Here is a 15,007-nt window from a genome sequence, read left to right on the forward strand (position 1 = left end):
AGGATCGCCGAACAATCACGATGAGCATGGCTTAGACCTGCTGTCAGACGATGCTCGGGATATCACCCCGGCAGAAGCCCCGGATCTAAATCCGGGGCAGGTTGCGTTGCCTAAGGACGGAGGGCTGGACCCTGCCCCGCAAGCCGTACCCTCATCGGTGATAGAGCCGAACACAGGCCTCACTTTTGAGGGAGCCTGTGACTCCGGACCCACGGATTCATATCCAGTCGTAGGTTTTGGTCCGCGCGTCCTTGAGCCCGCCGAACCTGGTTGGGCTCCGGTGATGGAGTTCACCACGGCGGACGTCTTTCAGCACTCGCCCTTTGGCGACATACTGAACTTATTGAAGTCTCTCTCTCTCTATCAGGAGACTCTCAGCCGAACTATGTCCGGCTTGAGTGGGAAGCGGATGACGACGGAATTCGTTGCCCACCCACCACCCACTTCATTGCCACGATCGATGATTTAATCGACGTGCTTGACTTTGATTATGATAACATCGACGGTATGGACGACGATGCAGGAGAACTACAGGAACCACCACTCATAGGGTGGTGGGCGGCGACCTCCTCATACGATGTATATATGGTGGACACTCCAAAGGAAACCAATGGTGGCGAGGCAACGGAGGACAATCCCTCAGGGAGAAAAGCAAAACGTGTGCGTCATCGGCGCCACTCCAAGCCCCGCCACATCAACACCGGGCCCGGAGACGAAAGTAGTCCGGATGGTGCCGAAGAGGAATACAGCCCTGGCCAGCCTACCCTTAAGCAGGCCGGACCATTCATGATGGGATACTTGGAGAGGGGCAATTATACACCCCCCTCCGACGACGAGGTAAGCCTCGGCAATGATGAATTCGGTGTACCTGCAGACCCAGTGGAGCAAGTTCGCTTCAAGTGACGGCTCATGGCCACGGCAAGGAGCCTACAAAGGAAGCAAGAGCAGCTTAAAGTTGACCAAGATGTGCTATTGGAAAGGTGGACCAAGGTACTAGCCACCGAAAAGTACGAACTCGACAGCACCGGCAAAGGGCATACACGGCACAACTGGCTACTTCAACTCGAGCAAGAAAACCACAGGCACGCACCCAGACGCCCACACATCACTACGGTCCAAGACAGCAAGAAGCATATGCAAAGAGGCACCCTCAAGCCTCGGCGCAACGGCAACAAACGTCAGGTCAAGAACATGGGTGCCAGGTCCAGTAAATACCAGTCCGGTCAACGGACAAAGAGCAGCTCAAGCCTATTCGGCCTGAGCCACATGCTCGATCAACCATGTGAAATTCATGGTACTCCTAGAAGGACGGCAAAGCATACCAATAGAGAATGCAGGATCCTCAAAACAAAGCGGCTTATCGCGCGCTGGAAGCAATAAGGGAAGGCGCCTCGTCAAAAACCCCACGCCCTAGAGCATAACAGTACGGCCGATCGCCCCAGGATCGCCTAAACCACAGCAAGTCAATTGCAGTACCTCCAGACCTAGTAGTCCGGGGGCTCCATAACACGCAAAGCCCACAAGGGTATGAAGCCATGAATAACATCTCCTAAAAGATGTAAAGCGCAAAGGCCAAGCTTTATTGTCTCACCACTCTAACGGTCGCCTTCGGATAACCCAAAAATGCTACGCCAAAGAATAAATCTTCGGCACCTCCCCACCATGCGGAAGTTTACCGTATGCTAACAGGATAAACCACGTCGACTAGATTCCACGTGGTAAATTACTCAGGCCAACTATCCGGACACCCATTGCGGAGTCCGCACTACCTCACGGTACAACGGCTGGGCACACCGGGGCCCGATTAGGGACCCCGGGACCAACAACAAGAGGACACCCAGTTGCCTTCAAGCATTTTGCATTTACAAACTAACGATTGACACAGAACAGGATTGGCGGCACGGAATTAGCCCGGACACGCAATGGAAGGATCATGCAGGTAGAAGGCAGTTCAGATTCATTCTTGATCCACTCACAATCACCTCTAGTCCGGCCACAATAGGTTCCGCCAAATAACACCTCTTTCCATACATCATACTCATATGCATAGACATATCATCCTACTACAATGCATAGACTTAAATAGCAATTACCGGCTGTCGTTCATCACCGACGCCTCTTTGCCGAAAATGACAGCCACGCTTCGCGTTTGCCTGGTTATACCAGGGGCTTCACAGTACGGCAATAAAGTCCAACCACCTTTTCGGTCGCTCGGCACCCCGAACTTATAGCACTATATGCATCTGCTCCGAATCATGTCTTGGGTCATTGGTTGGGTTTGCCCGGCTCCCATGTTTTGGTACCTTACGTTCCATTCTATCGGCTAAGGTAGCGCTGGGAGAACTACTACGATTGTGTCCCGGTTCAGCCGGACGAGCACCTCAGTAGAGAAAGCCAAAAACCGACTGTCACGATGAAGCGAGAGCCGGTCCGCTGTTCGAGAGGTTATAAAATCCTTAAAGATTTATTCCGCACAACGCCATTATAAATGCTGAGTGCAACGGATCGGTCTTCTGATCAGGCGCCAATAGAGCCCCTAGTTCGGCCTTCCGAACACTACGGGTTGCACCGACCATACTCGAATTCCTATGGCTAAGTGAGAGTAATAAAGCCTTATAGTCCGATTGCCTGGTTCGCGGAAACATACACCTCCTTAAAAGGACCCAACTATGGGATAAAGAGCGTTCAGATATATCCCGAACACCCCCGTATTCTTTTTACGAGGGGGCAGAAGCCGACGACTGGCCAACTCCCAGGATTTGCATACAATAAACAGCCGCACAGGAAGAACATATGTTCACATAAAAGAGGCAATATATAATAAACATGCCATTATCCCATATTACAACAAGCGGCACAAATGCCCTCAGGGAAATATGATGTCTTTAGCACACTTGTCCACCACAAGGCGGGCCCCTTTCATTACACCTTCATAATACAGCTCGGGCATGTGGTGCTCCTTACCCTCCGGCGGCCCCTCAGTCATCACCTTCTCCGCGTCAAGCCTCCCCCAATGCACTTTTGCATGGGCAAACACCATGCGCGCGCCTTCTATACAGGCTGATCGCTTGATAGCATCAAGCCGAGGATAGGCGCCCACAATCCACTTGACGAGTCCGAAGTAGCTGCTTGGAATCAGCTCCGCAGGCCACAGCCGGACAACTAAGTCCTTCATGGCTAGCTCGGCCGCCTGGTGCAGTTCGACCAACTGCTTCAGCTGATCGATAAATGGCACCGGATAGTTCGGCGCCAGATACTGCGACCAGAAATCCATCTCCGCAGTCTTCTTCTCCTCGGTGCGGTAGAATTGGGCGGCATCTGATATGCTGCGAGGAAGATCCGCAAAACCCCTGGAGAAAGAAGAATTCAGCTTGCCGCTTAGGATTCTTCACATTCTAACATATAAAGAGCTAAGAATACAGAAGGCCTTACCAGCCACCACTTTCCGGGCCTCCTGAATGTCCCACGCAACACCGCGGGCTTCTTCCCGAGCACCTTCCGCGGCCTCGAGAGCTTGGGCGAGTTCGGATTCTTTCCCTTCTAGACTCTGCTCCAAGCCCTCGCTTTTCTTCACAGTTTCCTGGAGCTCTCGCTCAGCTCTGGTAACCCCGGCGTCGTGTTTTTCACGAAGCGCATGTTCGGCCTCAGCCTTCTTGTTGGCATCAGCCAAAGCTTTCTTTAGTGCCTCGTATTCGGCACCCGCTCCTAGGGCACAATATATTAATATTTTTCATTATGCACAACTATTCGTTCGTGCCAACTTCAAGACAAATGTTTTCAACATACCTTGCTTGTCTTCTAGGTTCTTCCTCACACGGCCGAGTTCCTCCTCGGCCCGTGCAAGGCTCTGCTTTAGTTCGGACACTTCCGCGTTATAAGTGGTCGTCCTTTCTGCGAATGCCTGTTTTCACACAAAAGGGTATACATAGTTCACATAGGCTCCTGCGAGAGCAGAGGGTTTGATCCCCTGCCCGGCTCTGTCTCCTTCGCCGGACAGTGCATCAGGGGCTACTACTCATATTATGACAATTCCTCAAGGGTTTCCTAGGAAACATACCTCAAAAGCCTTTATAAGGCCAATGCAGGACTCGTTCAGCCCGCTCTCGGCTGACTGAATCCTCTCAACCACCACGCCCATAAGGGCCCGATGCTCATCGACAATAGATGCGTTCTTCAACATTGTCGATAGACCACCAGGCAGGTCTGCTCAAATAGAGGACGCCGGCGGGGTAGGTAGGCCCCCCACCATCGGGGGTGGCTGCTCGCTCGATCTCAGAACCCTAGAGGTCCCGGGGGCCGTATCTTTCCCCACGTGTCCGGCACCAAGGGTACGTCCTCCCTGGTGCGGGTCTTGACGAGATGACACCTCAGTGTCGCGCCCAGACTTGGGGGAAGGGGCCTGCGGAGGCGTCTCGCTCGCCAAGGTGTCCGAGCCCAGTGAATCCTCCGATGAGGACCGGCCAACGCAGGACCTTGCCGGACTATGCAATATGTAGGCAACGGTCAAAACTACTATACCCCAAAACAATCCCCGACGCGTATGCGTGTTCGGATACTTACGACTTCTCCAGGGGCTGGGCCCTGGGATCCCACTCCGGGCTGCTATCGGCAGCCGTGGGGGATGCCCCTCGGAGGGAATTTTTTCCCCTCTTGGGCGATCCGGCCTCCAGAGATGTGGAGGTCGTCCTCATCCTCCCACCATCAGAGTGAGGCTCATCCTCCTCTACTTCCTCCTCTTCGTCCTCGGACGAAGGATCGTCGCTGGAGTCTTCGGATTTGGCGTTCGAAGCCTCGCGATGGCGAAGGCCACCCCGGGTCTTCTTGACCTTCTTGGAGGCCTCTTTCTTTGGCGCCTTGTAAGGCGCGGGGACCAGCATCTTCGTCAGAAGAGGTCCGGCCGGTTCCTCCGGCAGGGGGTTGGATAATGTATCCGCTCCACCTTCTTTATCCATCCTTGAGGTCACAATGAAACGCGATTAAGGTGTCTCCCGCATGACATGTCAGATGAAGCATGAATAGACAGAGTGTAGCTGTGACTTATCGAGCTTGGAGAATGGGATGATTGATACCCACGGTCCTCGGTGGGGCCCGGCCACGATTTGCCGGACTTAAAGAGCACCTTCCAGATATCCTTGTGGGAGGAATCATAAAGCTCCCGAAGGGTTTGGTGCTCGGCCGGATCGAACTCCCACAGGGTATAAGCTCGGCGCTGACAAGGGAGAACCAGGCGAACTAGCATCACCTGGACTACGTCGACAAGTTTGATGTCCCTATCCCTGAAGGCGCGTCTGGGGCAGTAACAGCTCATCGAACGAGCACCAGTTCGGTCCCTTCTCGGGCCAGGACGTGAGCCGTAGTGGAGCTCCGGATTTGAACTCTGGAGCTGCCGCCCACTTCTTGCCGCGTGATTCGGTGATATAGAACCACTGCTGCTGCCACTCCTTGACGGAGTCATTGAAAGCACCTTTCAGCCAAACAGCCTTGGGCATCTTGCTTACCATGATGCCGCCGCACTCGACGTGTTCGCCACTCACCACCTTGGGCTTCACATTGAAGATCTTCAGCCATAGGCCGAAGTGAGGTGGGATCCGGAGGAAAGCCTCGTACACGATGATGAACGTCGAGATATTGAGGAAGGAGATGGGGGAAAGATCATGAAAATTGATCCCGTAGTAATACATGACTCCCCGAACGAACAGGTGGAGGGGAAACCCGAGTCCACGGACTAAATGGGGAAGGAACACGACTCTCTCATGAGATTCCGTAGTGGGGACGACCTGTCCCGCCGGTGGAAGACGGTGGCCGATCTTCTGGGCCAAATACCCGGCTCCCCGGAGCTTCTTGATGTCCTTCTCCTGGACAGTTGAGGCCATCCAGCTGCCTCCTGCTCCGGATTCGGACATCTTCGGAAAACCTCTCTTTGATGGAAAAGAAGAGTGATTGGGCGTTAGGGCTCGAACAGAGGGGAATGAGCGAGCGGGAGGGGAAGGCGTGGGTAAAAGAGGAAGGAACCTAACCTCCTTATAAAGGCAATACAAGCTTTTTGTGCCTCCCCACTTGCCTGGTGGAACCCGTCTGCCTGCCACTCATTGCAATTAGCGGCACAGTTAGATTACCCATACCAGTATTGATGAGAATCCCGTGATAAGGGGACACGATCTCTGCTTCGACCAGACGTGTCAAAGAAACCGCCTCGCAATATGTGTTGTAGCTGATTATGGGAAAACGGATCGAATAAAGATCCGACCGTAATAACATGTCACGTCATCGGAAAAAGTTGTCAGCAGATTGCATTTGTGAAATATCATTCTCTCTACGCTGGCATATGAAGATCATCTTGCAGATCCGGACATGGTCTACACGTTCGATAACCACTTTGGAGTATTCAGAGGAGGAACCCGCCCTGCAATGCCGAAGACAATACTGCACGCCGGACTCATCGTCATTGAAGCCTGGTTCAGGGGCTACTGAGGGAGTCCTAGATTAGGGGCTATCCGGACAGCCGGACTGTGTACAACGTCCGGACAATTGAAGCGTGAAGATACAAGACTCAAGACTTTGGCCCGTGTCCGGATGGGACTCTCCTTTGCGTGGAAGGCAAGCTTGGCGATCCGGATATTATATTTCCTTCCTTGTAACTGACTCCATGTAAACCCTAGCCCTCTCCGGTGTCTATATAAACCGGAGAGGTTGGTCCTTAGAAGGCCGATCACAATTACAATCATACCATCATAGGCTAGCTCTTAGGGTTTAGCCTCTACGATCTCGTGGTAGATCTACTCTTCTACTACCCATATCATCAATATTAATCAAGCAGGAAGTAGGGTTTTACCTCCATCGAGAGGGCCCGAACCTGGGTAAACATATGTGTCCCTTGCTTCCTGTTACCATCAGCCTTGACGCATAGATCGGGACCCCCTACTCGAGTCCGCCGGTTTTGACACCGACACCCACCACACCCCACACGCAATCGGTCACTAAGAAAATAAGCATATACAATAGTACAGTATTATACATGAAAGTTAATTGCATGGTGCATCCAATAATATTTGTTCTGCATTTTGAATGTTTATATTTTATCCTAAAATAATAGTCACGAGAAAGAGAAACAAAGGGCATATCTCTCCTTGTCTCCACCGGACACCCCCTCTTTCTACACCACTTTCACGTATGCACACAAACTATCTCTCGGTCCTCTAAAAGTATGCATGCCCCTGACACATTCACGTGTGACGGTCACTGTATTTCAAGGGAAAGCACTATATGGTCACTGGACTTCAGAATATGCTCATTATGGTCACCATATACATTCTCGTGGTGATCATTGATACGTCTCCAACGTATCTATAATTTTTTATTGTTCCCTGCTATTATATTACCCCTTTTTGGATGTTTATGGTCTTTATTTTACACATTTATATCATTTTTGGGACTAACCTACTAACCGGAGGCCCAGCCCATATTGCTGTTTTTTGCCTATTTCAGTATTTCGAAGAAAAGGAATATCAAACGGAGTCCAAACGGAATGAAACCTTCGGGAGCGTGATTTTTGGAACAAATCTGATCCGGAGAGCTTGGAGTGCAAGTCAAGAAGCTCCCGAGGGCCCCACGAGATAGCCCCCCCCCCCCTGTAGGGCGCGCCCCCCTGTCTCGTGGGCCCCTCGGGCGGCCACCAACGTACTTCTTCTTCCTATATATACCTATGTACCTCGAAAACATCCAGGAGCACCACGAAACACAATTTCCACCGTTGTAACCTTCTGTATCCGCGAGATCTCATCTTGGAGCCTTCGTCGGCACTCTGCCGGAGGGGGAATCAACCATGTACGGCTTCTACGTCAACATCCTTGCCCCTCCAATGAGTTGTCATTAGTTTACCACAGACCTACGGGTCCATAGTAATTAGCTAGATGGCTTCTTCTCTCTTTTTGGATCTCAATACAATGTTCTCCCCCTCTCTTGTGGAGATCTATTCGATGTAAACTCTTTTTGCGGTGTGTTTGTCGAGATCCGATGAATTATGGGTTTATGATCAAGTTTATCTATGAATAATATTTGAATCTTCTCTGAATTCTTTTATGTATGATTGAGTTATCTTTGCAAGTCTCTTTGAATTATCAGTTTGGTCTGGCCTACTAGATTGATCTTTCTTGCCATGGGAGAAGTGCTTAGCTTTGGGTTCAATCTTGCGGTGTTCTTACACAGTGACAGAAAGGGTTGCAAGACACGTATTGTATTGTTGCCATCGAGGATAACAAGATGGGTTTTATATCATATTGCATGTGTTTATCCCTCTACATCATGTCATCTTGCTTAATGTGTTACTCTATTCTTATGAACTTAATACTCTAGATGCAGGCAGGAGTCGGTCTACTTTTTATGGACGTGATGCCTATATACATGATCATGCCTAGATAATCTCATAACTATGCGCTTTTCTATCAATTGCTCGACAGTAATTTCTTCACCCACCGTAATATTCATGCTATCTTGAGAGAAGCCTCTAGTGAAACCTATGGCCCCCGGGTCTATCTCTTATCATATTTGCTTTCAATCTACCTTTATTTGCATCTTTACTTTTTGCATCTATCTTATAAAATACCAAAAATATATTTATCTTATCATACTATCTTTATTAGATCTCACTTTCGCAAGTGGACATGAAGGGATTGACAGCCCCTTTCTTGCGTTGGTTGCGAGTTCTTAGTTTGTTTGTGTAGGTGCGTGGGACTTTTGAGGAGCCTCCTACTGGATTGATACCTTGGTTCTCAAAACTGAGGGAAATACTTACGCTACACTTTGCTGCATCACCCTCTCCTCTTCGAGGAAAACCACGCAAGCTCAAGACGTAGCAAGAAGGATTTCTGGCGCCGTTGCCGGGGAGGTCTTCGCTCAAGTCAAGACATACCAAGTACCCATCACAAACCCATCTCCCTCGCATTTAAATTATTTGCCATTTTCCTCTCGTTTTCCTCTCCCCTACTTCACCCTTGTCGTTCTATTTGCCCTCTCTTTCCCAATCCCCTCCTCTCTTTTTTGCTTGCCCTGTCGTTTGCTCATTTGGTTGGAATAGATGCTTATTTATTACTAAACAGAAGCTAAGATCTATGGATCCTCATCCGCTTGCTAATCTTTTTAAGAGATCCAATTATGATGAACCAATTGCTAGTGAGTTTTGTGCACTAGATTATCTTTATGAAGTTTTGCTTGAAATTCGTGAATCTGAAAATTGTGATGAAGAACTTTATGAAGTGATTCGCGATAGATCTTTGAATAAAAAGCATGATTGCAATGATTTTACTATAAATTCTCTTGATCTCAATTGTGCTAATAATATGCAAAACTCTAAGCTTGGGGATGCTAGTTTTGCTATGTCTACTACTTGTTTCAATAATCATGATTGGGGTGATTCTTCTTATAATCTTGAAAAAAAATTAAGCCCCATGATGAATATGAGATTGATAATAGTGTTTGCAATAATATTGAAAGTGGGTTCGGAAAGATCATGACTTTAGTAAATGTTAATCCCACTATCTTGGAAGAGTGTCAACTTTGCATGCATGTGGATCATGTTGAGAATATGTTTTGTGATAGCTATTTTGTTGAATTTGTTTATGATCCCACATGTAATTATTATGAGAGAGGGAAATGTGGTTGTAGAAATTTTCATGTTACAAATTTACCGCTCGTTATGTTGAGATTGCTATTGTTTCTTTCCACTTCCTTGCATATGCTAGTTTTGCTTGCCATGATAATTTGTTTGCTTATAAAATGCCTATGCATAGGAAGTATGTTAGACTTAGACGTGTTTATCATGTGTTTTATGATGCTCTCTTTGTGCTTCAATTCTCGTCTTTCATGTGAGCATCATTAAAATTATCAATGCCTAGCTAAAAAGGCTTTAAAGAAAAGCGCTTGTTGGGAGACAACCCAATATTTTTCCTTTCTGTTATTCAATAAATCTTGCATCTACCTTATGTTTAGATGTGTTTTTATCTTTTAGTTAGTGTTTGTGCTAAGTAGAACCTATAGGATAACCTACGATGATAGTTGATTTGATTCTGCTGAAAAACTGAAACTTTGCACGCACGAATATAATTTTGTTAAATCACAGGAACGTGATTTTGCGTTGATTCTTTCTGCTGATGTTCAATAGACAAATTTTCTAGGATTTCCTATTTTGGTAGGATTTTTAGAGTTCCATAAGTTTGCGTTAGTTACAGATGGCTACAGACTGTTCTGTTTTTGACAGATTCTGTTTTTCGTGTGTTGTTTGCTTATTTCAATGCATCTATGGCTAGTAATTCAGTCTATGAACCATAAAGAAGTTGGAATACAGTAGGTTTAACACCAAATTAAATAAAGAATGAGTTCATTGCAGTACCTTATGTGGTGGTTTTGTTTTCTTTCACTAACGGAGCTTATAAGATTTCCCGGTGAGTTTTGTGTTGTGAAGTTTTCAAGTTTTGGGTAAAGCTTTTATGGACTATGGAATAAAGGGTGGCAAGAGCCTAAGCTTGGGGATGCTTATGGCACCCCAAGATATTCAAGAATAGCCAAAAGCCTAAGCTTGGGGATGCCCCGGGAAGGCATCCCCTCTTTCGTCTTTGTTCATTGGTAACTTTACTTAGAGCTATATTTTTATTTGCCACATGATATGTGTATTGCTTGGAGCGTCGTGTATTATATTAGTCTTTGCTTTTTAGTTTACCACAATCATCCTTTCTGTACACACCTTTTGGGAGAAGCCTATTTGATTAGAATTTGCTAGAATACTCTATGTGCTTCACTTATATCTTTTGAGCTTGATAGTTTTTGCTCTAGTGCTTCACTTATATCTTTTAGAGCACGGTGGTGTCTTAATTTTGAAGAAATTGCTAGTCTCTCATGCTTCACTTATATCTTTTTGAGAGTCTTTTAGAACAGCATGGTATTTGCTATGGTCATAAAGTTGGTCCTAGAATGATGAGCATCCAAGTTGGGTATACTAAAAACTATCATAGGAAGTGAATTGGATGCTATGATCAACTTGATACTTGATAATTGTTTTGAGATATGGCAGTAGTGATATTAAAGTCATGCTAGTTGGGTGATTATGAATTCAAAGAATGCTTGTGTTGAAGTTAGCAAATCCCATAGCATGCACGTATGGTTAAAGTTATGTAACAAATGAAACATGAAGTGTACTTGGCTTGTGCATCCTTATGAGTGGCGGTCGGGGACGAGTGATGATATTTTCCTACCAATCTATCCCCCTAGGAGCATGTGCATAGTACTTGATTTTTGATGACTTCTAAATTTTTGCAATAACTATATGAGTACTTTTGACTAATGTTGAGTCCATGGATTATACGCACTTCTACCTTTTCACCTTTGCTAGCCTCTTCGGTACCGTGCATTGCCCTTTCTCACCTTGAGAGTTGGTGCAAACTTTGCCGGTGCATCCAAACCCCGTGATACGATACGCTCTATCACACATAAACCTCCTTATATCTTCCTCAAAACAGCCACCATACCTACCCATTATGGTATTTCCATAGCCATTCCGAGATATATTGCCATGCAACTTTCCACCGTTCCGTTCATCATTTTCATGACATACTTTACTTTTGTCATATTGCCATTGCATGATCATGTAGTTGAAATCGTATTTGTGGCAAAGCCACCAAGCATTATTTTTCGTACATGTCAGTCTTGATTCATTGTACCATCCCGGTACACCGCCGAAGGCATTCATATAGAGTCATATCTTGTTCTAGTTTCGAGTTGTAATTCTTATGTTGTAATCAATAGAAGTGTGATGATCATCATTATTAGAGCATTGCCCGAAGAAAAAAAAAAAGAAAGGCCAAAAAAGGAAAGGCCCAAAAAAAGAAGAAAAAGAAAGAAAACAAATAAAAAGGGCAATGTTACTATCTCTTTTTCCACACTTGTGCTTCAAAGTAGCACCTTGTTCTTCATGTAGAGAGTCTCATATTTTGTGCTTCAAAGTAGCACCTTGTTTTTCATGTAATGAGTCTCATAAGTTGTCTTTTTCATACTAGTGGGAATTTTTCATTATAGAACTTGGCTTGTATATTCCTACGATGGGCTTCCTCAAATGCCCTAGGTCTTTGTGAGCAAGCAAGTTGGATGCACACCCACTAGTTTTCTTTTGTTGAGCATTCATTTATAGCCCTAGTGCATCCGTTGCATGGCAATCTCTACTCCTCATGTTGACATCAATTGATGGGCATCTCCATAGCCCGTTGATTATCCTCATCAATGTGAGACTTTCTCCTTTTTTGTCTTCTCCACACAATCCCCATCATCATATTCTATTCCACCCATAGTGCTATATCCATGGCTCATGCTCATGTATTGCGTGAAGGTTGAAAAAGTTTGAGATTATTTAAGTATGAAACAATTGGCTGGCTTGTCATCGGGGGTATAGAAGTTGGGAACATCTTTGTGTGACGAAAATGAAGCATAGCCTAACTATATGATTTTGTAGGGATGAACTTTCTTTTGCCATGTTATTTTGAGAAGACATGATTACATTGATTATATGCTTGAAGTGTTACTATTTCTTATGTCAATATGAACTTTTATTTTGTATTCATTTGGATCTGAACATTCATGCCACAATAAAGAAAATTACATTATGAATTATGCTAGGTAGCATTCCACATCAAAAATTCTCTTTTTATCATTTACCTACTCGAGGACGAGCAGGAATTAAGCTTGGGGATGCTTGATACGTCTCCAACGCATCTAAAAATTTTGATTGTTCCATGCTATTATATTACCCCTTTTTGGATGTTTATGGGCTTTATTTACACATTTATATCATTTTTGGGACTAACCTACTAACCGGAGGCCCAGCCCATATTGCTGTTTTTTTTGCCTATTTCAGTATTTCAAAGAAAAGGAATATCAAACGGAGTCCAAACGGAATGAAACCTTCGGGAGCGTGATTTTTGGAACAAATCTGATCCGGAGAGCTTGGAGTGCAAGTCAAGAAGCTCCTGAGGGCCCCATGAGATAGGGGGCCGCCCCCCCCCCCCCTATAGGGCGCGCCCCCTATCTCGTGGGCCCCTCGGGCGGCCACGGACGTACTTCTTCTTCCTATATATACCTACGTACCCCGAAAACATCCAGGAGCACCACGAAACACAATTTCCACCGCCGTAACCTTCTGTATCCGCGAGATCTCATCTTGGAGCCTTCGCCGGCACTCTGCCGGAGGGGGAATCAACCATGGAGGGCTTCTACATCAACATCCTTGCCCCTCCGATGAGTTGTGAGTAGTTTACCATAGACCTACGGGTCCATAGTAATTAGCTAGATGGCTTCTTCTCTCTTTTTGGATCTCAATACAATGTTCTCCCCCTCTCTTGTGGAGATCTATTCGATGTAAACTCTTTTTGCGGTGTGTTTGTCGAGATCCGATGAATTGTGGGTTTATGATCAAGTTTATCTATGAATAATATTTGAATCTTCTCTGAATTCTTTTATGTATGATTGAGTTATCTTTGCAAGTCTCTTCGAATTATCAGTTTGGTTTGGCCTACTAGATTGATCTTTCTTGCCATGTGAGAAGTGCTTAGCTTTGGGTTCAATCTTGCGGTGTTCTTACCCAATGACAGAAAGGGTTGCAAGACACGTATTGTATTGTTGCCATCGAGGATAACAAGATGGGGTTTATATCATATTGCATGTGTTTATCCCTCTACATCATGCCATCTTGCTTAATGCGTTACTCTGTTCTTATGAACTTAATACTCTAGATGCAGGCAGGAGTCGGTCGATGTGTGGAGTAATATTAGTAGATGCAGGCAGGAGTCGGTCTACTTGTTATGGACGTGATACCTATATACATGATCATGCCTAGATAATCTCATAACTATGCGCTTTTCTATCAATTGCTCGACAGTAATTTGTTCACCCACTGTAATATTCATGCTATCTTGAGAGAAGCCTCTAGTGAAACCTATGGCCCCCGGGTCTATCTCTTATCATATTTGCTTTCAATCTACCTTTATTTGCATCTTTACTTTTTGCATCTATATTATAAAATACCAAAAATATATTTATCTTATCATACTATCTTTATTAGATCTCACTTTCGCAAGTGGACGTGAAGGGATTGACAACCCCTTTATTGCGTTGGTTGCGAGTTCTCAGTTTGTTTGTGTAGGTGCGTGGGACTTTTGAGGAGCCTCCTACTGGATTGATACCTTGGTTCTCAAAACTAAGGGAAATACTTACGCTACACTTTGCTGCATCACCCTCTCCTCTTCGAGGAAAACCAACGCAAGCTCAAGACGTAGCAATCATATGGTACCTAGCTCATGATACGTCTCCTATTTTGTTGATGACATTAACGGACACTATATTTGATGCGTGCTCTGTATTTTGTTGACGACACTTACGGTCATTGTATTTGAAGCGAAAGCATGATATGGTCACTGGACTTCAGAATAAGCTCGTCACGGTCACCGTATACATTTTGTGGTGCTAACCAACCTGTGGTTGGATGGTTAGGAGGACAGTGGTTTCCCCAGCACACAGAGTTAAAGTCCTGGTGCTCGCATTTATCCTGGATTAATTTCAGTATTTTCCAGCGACATGCGTTCAGTGGGAGGAGACGTTCCCCTCGACTACGAGGCACCAACGGTGACTTCGTAAAATCTCAAGATCGTATGCTGGCTCACTCTCTCGAAGGTGCTAATAGGGGTAGGGTTTGCGTGTGTGCGCTTATCACGGTGAGTGTTTGCACGTATATATGAGTGTTTGTGTATGTATTGTGTTAAAAAATACATGTCATGATTATATGGTCACTGGCTCACCCGTACAACTTCGTATTTTGTTGATGACACCATTAATTGACCAGCCAAACATTCCATGTGGCGCAACTAGTGTTGCACCATCAGCGCGTGTAACCGTGGGTCCACCTGTCAGCGCGTATATGAAAGAAAGAAATGGTAGTTTGAGTCTGTACTGTGTTAATAAAATACATTTTATG

Source organism: Triticum dicoccoides, chromosome 5B, assembly GCF_002162155.2.
Source record: "Triticum dicoccoides isolate Atlit2015 ecotype Zavitan chromosome 5B, WEW_v2.0, whole genome shotgun sequence".
Lineage (NCBI taxonomy): Eukaryota > Viridiplantae > Streptophyta > Magnoliopsida > Poales > Poaceae > Triticum > Triticum dicoccoides.